We start from the raw sequence: 10,859 nt of genomic DNA, 5'->3' as shown, positions 1-10,859 counted from the left end.
TATAATTGGTGTGATTACATTATATAGTGTTCAATTTATTTGATATGGGAAACTGAGAATTAATTATAGACCAGATTTGTCACTGTTAAGCCAAGATATTTGTTGATGGTTTATAGTGTTTGTTGTAGAAATAAACCAAGAAATGAAATTGTCGAATTTTTCAATCAAATTATTGAATTAGTCAACTGTGTTGTCTGACCATAATACCCCCACAAAAATCACATTATTCTAGGCAATTCTGCGAAAGTAAAATTTTCGGGGAAGACCAATTTTGCAGGGGTAAATTATGAATTTTAACTTCATTTCTGGACACACAAATCAATGTAGAAATAAAAAACAACAAAAGCGACGAAATTGTTTTAGGCGTATTCCGAAGCCGAACAATGCTGGCCTAGTTTTCAACCTCGAACCCCCAATAATGAAACTTGAAACCTGAACGCTCAATTAAGGTTTAGTTTACTAGATAAATAGAACTCAGATATGATCTTATGAAGCGAATATTTTTTAAGGTGGTGTTCAGTTTACAAGATAAAATAATATCAAGATATAATCTAGGATTGAGTTGTGATATTATTTTAGTCATATGAGTTAGCTATGACTAGTTATCCCATGATTATCGATCTATAATTAAATTGTGGAATTGAATCTCATGAACCAAATATACAACAAATTTAATCTTGGATACAATCTTTTAAATCGGAAGACTAAATTAGAGACACTTGTTTGTGATGAAATTTTTTAAGAACAGTCCAAATTCAAGATGCAAAATATGCATATTTAAATTAGTGACGCATTTAAGAACACATTAGATTTTGTCTCTAGGTACAAAGGTAAATAAATAATTGCATACAAGTTTTTGTTCCCAATCAACTTTATTTCAACAAAAAGAAATTAGTAATATTGAATTAAGTGTTCAAAATAACAATAACTCAACAATAGGACATCAACAAATTGATAACTCAGAAATAATTCATCATGAAAAAGAAGATAAGAGAGAAATAAAGATAGATCTGATAATTGATAAACACTCACTGGATGAAATTTAGTAGATATCAGTGATTTGCTTGAAGAGCTTTGGAAGAAAAGTATATTGTGAGATTGAAAGAGAGAAAGGATTGAAATAGCGATGGAAGAAAAGGGAAGAAAAGTATATTGTGAGATTGAAAGAGAGAAAGGACTGAAATAACGATGGAAGAAAAGGGTATGAAAGAGATAAATCTTTTAATCTAGGTACAAGAATAGAGGCAGAATTGTATCCGACGAATTTGGCAAGATACGTATCAGCTCATTTTGGCGCTAAATCTGCCGGGGCGAGATGGGCTATAGAAAAAAACACAGGCTTGTAAGGTAATGTAACTATGTTACCAAACATTTAGAAATGTATAAATACAAATCTATATCTAGGCATTACTAGCTTATCAAACAGGCCCTGAGCGAGTTTAAGTTCCTGGAAATGATAAAACATTGTTGTAATTCTAAGCATTTAGAGGATATATACGTTGGAAATGATAAAACATTGTTGTAATTCTAAGCATTTAGAGGATATATACGTTGCAGGGCATTCATTATAGTACTAAGTATATTAATCTTAAAAAAATATTATGCGTAGAAATGTCCAAAGATTAAGTGTCTTTCTTACTATGTACGACTTCAACGTAATATCAAAATTAAAAAATCGAAAAGTTAAATAATTTCCATGATTCGATTCAGTTGAACTCAAGCCTACGAATTTATTCCATAAAGTAATAAATCCACATTGGTGTTCAACAATCAACATTGCCTTTTTCACGTACACTTATTTACTTCCTCTCGTTATTACTTCCTTTCGTGTGATAAAGCGAGAGTACTACTACAATTCGCATGTCAGGAAGGTAATTAGAATTATGCAAAGAAAATCGACAGTTGCATATTATTAGGCCTATATATATGGACGATATTAATATTTTTCGAAGTTCACCACGTGCATGATGTTGAGGCAAGATAATAACCTCATACTTATCTTGCAAATCATGAATTGATTTCAACCAATCATGCAACAACAAATGCCAACTTATTTGGAACCTTTCATTTCTAAAAACAGTATAACATGCATGTTATTATTGTAAATTCGTCTTTGGATTTTCATCACAAAAAATTAGATAACAGAATACACGTGCTAACACTATACTAACATAAATTCAAATTTATATGAATAAAAAATGTTGATAAAACCAAATACTACTATGCAAATCATGTGACTATGTGAGCATTGAGTGATCTAACTCATATTTAGAAGATTGAATGCCACAAAGTCCCATTACAAAGTTTGATTTTTCATTTATGGAGGGGTTGGCTGTTTCATGTTCTGCCCTAATATTTGTGGTTAGAATTAAATTGGGTGAATTTGTTCCGGTGGATGTGAATACCTACTAATATATTTTAATAAATGTACTACCACCTCTATCCCATAAGAGCATCCGCAATGGTTAATAGGCCAGCCATAGGCCAGCCATTCTCTCCTCTGCCACGTCAGCAACACTAAAAAAACCACCTGCCACGTCAGATTTAGGCCAGCCGCAATAAAAACAATTCAAAATATACTACATTTACGGAATTAAAATTGCGATATACGGAATTAAATTTACGACACATATACGGGAAAAATAATCCATTCCATTAAAAAAAAAGTACAAAGATTTTTAAAAAAAAGTACATGATTTTTTTTTAAAAAAAAAGGGCTTCAACACCCGAGCCCCGCCACTCTCTACTCCTCATCGCCGTCGCCGTCGCCCTCCTCGTGGCCGCCGCCGCCGCTGCCGCCACCCGTGGTATCTGAGCCCACGTCGGAACCCCCCAGCCTCCTCGTCGCGATCTCTAAATTAGCACGCATGCTCTCGAGCATCTCGAAAAGAATCCTCTTCTCCGTGGGGTCAGTGGCGTTCTTCCACTCTCGGAAGACCTGTAACATCTGAGCCCGCGTTTGGTTACGCGAATGGAGAGTGTACTCGAGTGGGGCGGCTGGGAGGGCGGAGGACTGGACCTCGCGGGGCGATAGGGGGGATCCGCCCCTCGCAGCCCGCTGCGCCCGCTTCTGTCCAACCGGGCGGGGGCGACCAGTAAATGAAGGAGGGGATGGAAACTCCTCAGCATCCGGGGGGAGGTCGTGGGATCCGCCGCTGCTGCCGCTGTAGTCGCCGCTATAGTTAAGTCGCTGCTTCTTCGGCCACCCAGCGTCGCACCCCGCCCGGAACTTCTCCGAGCCCTTCAGCAACAAGAAGCACTCCCAGAAGGTGAACTCCTTATACTTCCCCTCCAAGGGGAACTGACTCGCGGCTATCCTCCGGGCGTCGTCCTCAGTCTGCCCACTTTTGAGCTGACGGAGGGCGTTGGCATACAAATTCGCAAAACGGCCCACTGCGGCCCTGATGCGCTCCCACCCCTTCCGGACCTCCTCGTTGCTGAAGTCCTTCCCGTGCGGGCAGTGGTTCTTATAGGCAGCCCTGATCTTCACCCACATGTTGACGACCCGCTGGTTGTTCGCAACCAGTGGATCGTCGCACACCTCCAACCACCCCTTGGCCACCGCGGCGTACTCATCCTCCGTCCACTTCCTCCGGCCGGTGGCAGTGGGCAGCGATGACTCGCCGACCGCCTTGCCCTTCCCCTTCCCCCTCGTCTTCTTCCTCGGCGCGGCCGGCGTCGCTCGAACGGGAGTATCATCGTCCCCGAGATCGATCCCATATCATGCAATGACAGAAGGTCATCGCCAGAGAACTGCGTCTCCACCGGGGTCGACGTGTGAGACGAAGCCGTCAAAAAATCAAGCGAGGGCCGATATACCGCGTCCCCTCCCGGTGACCCCTGCACCCCCCCCGGGCATCCCGGGATACATGCCGTGCAGCATCCCCCCCTGCCACATCATCCCCATCATCTGCTGCAACATCATCTGCTGCTGCATCTGGGGCATACCCCCCCACCCGGGCGCTGACTGCCCGCCGCCCGGCATCCCCCACGGCATACCCCCCGGCATACCCCCCTGGTTCCCCCCCATCGCCCCCCCCGGCGCACCAGCCATCATCCCCATCATCTGATTCCAAGGGATGTTAAATCCCGGGCCCATCTGCCCCCATCCAGATCCCACGGGTACTGTGGGAGTCTGAGAGCCGCTCGTCGCCGGACTGGACTCGTTGTTGTGATCCATCACTCGATGATGCTCTTGAACAGAAAGTTAGAGAGAGAGAAAACTCGTTAAAACAAGTGGTGCAAATGAAAATGAAACGAAAATCGCGTTTATATATGATTTAAAAAAAAAAAAAAAAAAATCGAAAATCGGCGCTGGCCGATCGCTGGCCGATCGGGCCTCCACAATGGCGGCTAGCCGATCGGCTAGCGTTTCGGCCAGCGACGAGCGATCGGCGAGCCCACGCCGATCCGCTCGCCGATTTTGCGCTGGCCAATTGCAATGGTTCGGCTAGCCGATCGGCCAGCGCGAAGAATCGGCTAGCCGGTCGCTAGCCGACCATTGCGGATGCTCTAAAATAGACATTTTTCGAACGCCACAAATATTAATATACATTTGGTAAAGAAGAAGAGTGATACTATAGAAAGAAATAGTTACAACAGACTGTTAGTACGTGGAGATTGGATATAATTATATCCACTCACTTGAGATACAAAAGTTACATAACAGAAGTTGATTATTTTGTGGGAAGAACCAAAATAGATTTTTTATTTTTATGAGAAGACCAAGATAGAGTTTCTATTTTTATGGAATTGATGAAGTACTATTATTTAATTACAAACGTGATTAACTTAAAAAATTCATTCATTCCATCTCTTATTGCCATAATCTATTATAGTTCGTATACACATGGTCCTATCATATCAATAATATTTCCATATTTTATTATCCAAATAAAGATATTTAATTTTTAACTTTCTGAAGTGGGATTTTTTTCGATCTAAATATGGTCTTATAATGAATTGTTTAGGCATTATTGTTGGAATAATTGAGTGAACAATTACATAAAGCTCTCTATGATAATTAACCAAGAACAACGGAGAAGGAGTAGAAATTGTAGAGTGGAAGCGTACCTTGATCCATCTAAAATTAAACGGTGGAATTGCTTTGCAGCGGCTATGGATCTTCCAAACGATCAGAGACATTCTTCGCAATAGTCAGCCGAGAGAATACAGAGATATCGAATGTTCTTCTGACATCTGGGGACCATGACCCTAGCTTATATTTATATTAAATATAAATCCCTTTATTTTCTATTCGGTCCCTCACCAAATAGAAAATCACATATGGTATCTACACTTATTTCCGTAACAAATAAATGCACTTTAGCCCAAACTTTAATCTTTAATAGGATCACTTTAATTGGGTAACTGAAAGATAGTCATACACATTAAATTACTCATGTGAAAGCCCAAATTTCTAACAATCTCCCACTTGGGCAACACATGACATCAAATAAATGTGTATAAACCGAATGAGCGTTCAAATATGCTATCACATAGTGTATTCCCGAACAATCTTATTATCAATCATATTGGCATAGGACTAAAGAGACCGTCACCATATTTTTTCATGATTAAACTCATCAGTAATCACATATGCAAACATAATCAACAACAAATAAGTTATGGAGTGTAGTATGGAAATTTCATGCAAGGTGATCATACATGCCTATTGCCAACTGGTCCTCCCAAATCTTTAGTGAGACCAAACCAAAACCAAATCACAAAAGTAATGGACAAAACACAATACTTTATTTTTGCAGAGAATAACATGAGTTTATAACTTCATGTTCAAAATACAATATAGAGCAATAACCAAAACTAATCCCACTGAGGAGTACCGTTAAACAACATAACACCCATTTGAGCTACATGACCATGAAAGACCTTGGGTGATAGTCCCTTAATGAACAGATTTGTCATCATCAAATTTGTTCCCTTATGCTCTATATGTATTTGTCCATTCCGAACTCTTTATTTAACAACCAGGAACTCTTTATCAAATTTGTCCACATAACTTAAGTGGTCTTTCAATAATTTAACAATATGCAGTCTCGTGACAAAATTTTAGCAGTCATATTCAATTACTAGATGTCACAAAACAAGTTACGAATTCTGTTGTCATGGCAGAAGTAGCTATAAGTGTTTGCTCAACACTTCTCCACAAAATGGCTCCACAGCCAACAGACACACGTAACTTAAAATGGATCATTTACTGTATTAGCATCTAACAAAATCAGAATCAAAATGCCTATAGATCTCTCCAAATGATCTGATTTTCTGTATGCGAGCATGTAATGCTTAGTTCTCTATAAATATCTCATAACCCGTTTTGCTGCTTCCTAATGATCCATATCGGGTTATTGAGATATCTGCCCAACATATAAACAATTAAAACCAAATTGGATCTAATACACACTTGAGCACACATTAGGCTCCCAATCGCCGAAGCATATGGAATCTTTTGCATTTTCTAAATCTCAAGATTTAACTTAGGGCACTGAATGAGACTACGTTTGCCTCCCTTAGTCATAGGGGTATTTACTTTACTTGCAATTATGCATCTCAAATACTCTAGGCACCTTTTCACATATCCCTTTTGTGACAATCGAAAATTATTTCTTTCGATTCCAAATACAAAAGAGGGTTCCCCAAGACCTTTCATCTCAAATTTGTTCAAGAGAAAATTCTTGGTGTAAGTGCAATATATTCTTATCATTAATCACAATATGTCATGGACATATAATACTAAGAAGATGCATTTGCTCCCACTGAACTTGCGATACACACAACCATCAATAGAATTCTTTCTGAATCCAAATGAAAGAACTACTTCATAAAATTTGTGGTACCATTGACGAGAGTCTTAATTGAGGTTGTTGAGATTGACTTTAAATGATCTCATCCACATGAGATTGAAAGTTTACTACATTATCAGATTGAGGTTCTTAATCTGCTTCTTCTTCAATGATAGTAATTGATAGCTGAATATTGTCAGAAGTAGTAGTAGGTGTCTATACAGACTCCTCCTCAAAAGTAATGCCCCTTAATACATTCTTTCTCCCAAACTCAACATCCTCAAGGAATACCGCAATTCCCGTCCCAAAATTAGTTCCTTAGTGGGATCATAAAATTTGAAAAAACCCCTAAACTTTTCAGAATAACCAAAGTGAGAATATATGCTAGAGTCTTTAATGCCTCTCCCCAAAGTGAATGTGACAAGGAAGAATGAGAAATCATACTCCTTCACATATCTTTAAGAGTTCTATTTTGTCTTTTTTTCATCTACACCACTCATGCTAGGCGATCCCAACATGGTGTACTAAAGGACGATCCCACACTCTTCCAAATAGAAGGCAAAAGGTCTTTGACATTGTTCACCTAAGTAATCATTTTTGTCGTAGTATTCGCCACCACGGCCAGATTTGACTTTCTTAATGTCTTTGTTGAGTTGGAACTAATATTAGACCTGAATATTTTGAACTTGTCTAGAGCCTCAGACTTTTCATAATAGGTGCTCATAATGAGATAAGTAATATATATATATATATATATATATATATATATATATATATATATAGGGATGTATTCAAATCCTTTTCATATCTTTTGTCCTTTTTCCTTCTTAATCCTAGCCCCACGATTTTGTCATCTGACGGTTAGATTAATGCCACGTGTCATTTAATAATGCACATTTTCATTCTAATAATGCACAACGGCTAATAATGCAACATTATAGACTAATAATGCACATTTTCATTCTAATAATGCACAACGGCTAATAATGTAACATTATAGACTAATAATGCATTGATCACAACCATCCAATTCAAGGATCCAAGGGCTGAGATTAAGAAGGAAATATGACACTTAGGGTGCAAAGGAGCCTAATGCACCCTATATATATATATATATATATATATATATATATATATATATATATATATATAGTTGTGATCAATGTCGAACCATTCTTAAGGGCCGAATTAGAGACTTAATTATGGCCCTCCATTTTTTTTTATCTTGTGGTTAGGATTAATTTACCATTATTTAATTATTTTATTTAAAAAAACCTTGTTGAGGGGTATTTTAGGAAATCAATTTATTAACTCTCCTAAAATAAAATACGTGTTTCATCTCTCCCTCAAATCTTCGATCTCGGTTTTCTTCAATCTTCGTCGATCTCCATCGATTTTCATCGATCTTCTTCCTGTAATCTACTTAAATCTTCATTTATCTCCATCGCCGGACAATTTTGCTTCCTCAATTCACGATCGTTTTGCAATTTCATCAATCCACGATCTGCATCGCCGGACAATCGCGATCTTCATCAAATTCTCGATCGATTTGGAGGTGCGGAGGAGCGATTAGGAGAAGCGTTGTGGCGGAAACGGAGGCTTCATCAGATCAGCCGGAACGGTCCTCTTGCGGGTGATCTTCCGGTAGAGGACGACGGATACAAATATAAGCGCCAGCGCCGCCGCGGCGGCGAGCAGCGGCATGAGAAGGCGGTGGTGCGGCAACGGCAGCATTGTCGTGAATCTGGATACAATCGGATAGAAGCAAAAAAGAGTATATAGAGGTTGTCGACAGAGACTAGTGAGAGAAGAAAGATGGCATTGTGTTTTTCACAGAGAAGGGGGTGGTGAAGCAGCTCATATTTTGTCATTGAAGATTGTGAACGGATTGGTGCAATTGGAGTTCGCAGCTCATATTTGCGAACTGGATCTTCTACATAATGAACCAAATTATAAATATAATGAAGTAAAAAGTATTCAGTGCTTGTTAGGTTTGACATTGTAAACATGGATCAAACAAGTAAAGGGATCATGTCACATGGTTGTATGTTGTGTGTAGTAGGGTGATAAAGATTTTTAGTCATGTAATTTAGATTTATACCTTGGTTCCATCATCCTTTGGCTCATTATCTATATGCGATCTCACATTTGATCCATGTTGAACAACACATAGTGTATTCAAATCCTAATATTTTTTTAGAAAATCATTCATTACAAGGACAAGCTATTTCATTGTTTGAGCTGTATACTTCTAAAAATTCTGATTTTACCTTCTCCATTATATTAGCTTTTAAGTTTTCCATAAGACCTGCGTCAACACTGAAGTTTGATGACGATGTAACATCTGTCATTTGTACATGAAGACCCTGCCAGTAGTATTATATAAAAAATAGTTCATTCAGTAAGATAGTTACTTCATCATACTGAAATATTACTTCAAACAGAGTCTATAAAAGGCAAGGTAAAAAATAGTTCATTCAGTACGATAGTTACTTCATCATGCTGAAATATTACTTCAAACAGAGTTAATAAAAGACAAGGTAAAAGATAGTTCATTCAGTACGATAGTTACTTCATTATACTTAAATATTACTTCAAACAGAGTTAATAAATAGTGCATTCAGTACGATAGTTACTTCATCATACTGAAATATTACTTCAAACAGAGTTAATAAAAGCCAAGGTAAAAAATAGTTCATTCAGTACGATAGTTACTTCATCATACTGAAATATTACTTCAAACAGAATTAATAAAAGGCAAGGTAAAAAATAGTTCATTCAGTACGATAGTTACTTCATCATACTGAAATATTACTTCAAACATAGTTAATAAAAGACAAGGTAAAAGATAGTTCATTCAGTACGATAGTTACTTCATTATACGGAAATATTACTTCAAACAGAGTCAATAAATAGTGCATTCAGTACGATAGTTACTTCATCATACTGAAATATTACTTCAAACAGAGTTAATAAAAGCCAAGGTAAAAAATTGTTCATTCAGTACGATAGTTACTTCATCATACTGAAATATTACTTCAAACAGAGTTAATAAAAGGCAAGGTAAAAAATAGTTCATTCAGTACGATAGTTACTTCATCATACTAAAATATTACTTCAAACAGAGTTAATAAAAGGGAAGGTAAAAACCGTTTAAACAATATGTGAAAGTTGTAAACCAAATCATCCTCACTATATAAACCCCATAACCAATACAAACTCTCCATTACAAAAAAAAAGGAAAAAACACAAACTTGTCCAATACAAGAAATCATCCAAAATTGACACACAAGCACATCTCAATCGGCTGAGCCGTGATTCTGGGCACCACCCATTTGTTAGGCGTGGGAACGGACTGCACAAATGTCCTCATCAGCATGTTACCATGACTCAACTACATCTCCCGAAACTCTTTATCTCGCTCCTCAAATTTGATTTCTCACCCAACTCATTAAAGGTATAATTCACAACTAAATGTACATACAAAATAGGTCAGTTCATATTACTTCATTCCATGAGGTTATTACTTCATCAAATAGCTGAATTGGTTCATTCAACTGTTATTTCTTCATAAAATATGCATACAACACAGTTACTTCATCCTCTGAATACTTAGTTCATTCAATGTTATTTTCTAGCAAAATATGCATACAACACATTTAATAAAATTTATACGAACATCAGACGAACTTTCCTTTGCGATTTGATCTCCAAATTATGAAGTAATAAATCACATTAAGAAGATGCATATTAGTTTTTGCCACATATTTCAAATGATTCAAGCACCAAACTCATAGCCTCATCAAATGAAGTAGCCTTGTGAAATGAAGTAACATCCTCATGAAATGGACTAAATCGATTTACACAGCCACATGTTTTTTATACCTTTTCTCCCAAATATCAAAAGTATTGTGAAGTAATCGATTTACATTACTTCAGTACGTGAGGTTATAACTTCATCAAATAGGTTAAGTTGTTCATACAATACAGTTAACAAATTCATAAAACACAGCTAACTTCATTCTATGAATTTACTACTTCATAACAACTTATCACTTC

This window comes from Salvia hispanica, chromosome 2 (assembly GCF_029641045.1).
Source record: "Salvia hispanica isolate PSC_SH4W2 chromosome 2, Shi_PSC_v1, whole genome shotgun sequence".
Lineage (NCBI taxonomy): Eukaryota > Viridiplantae > Streptophyta > Magnoliopsida > Lamiales > Lamiaceae > Salvia > Salvia hispanica.
Note: the sequence above shows the minus strand (reverse complement) of the source record.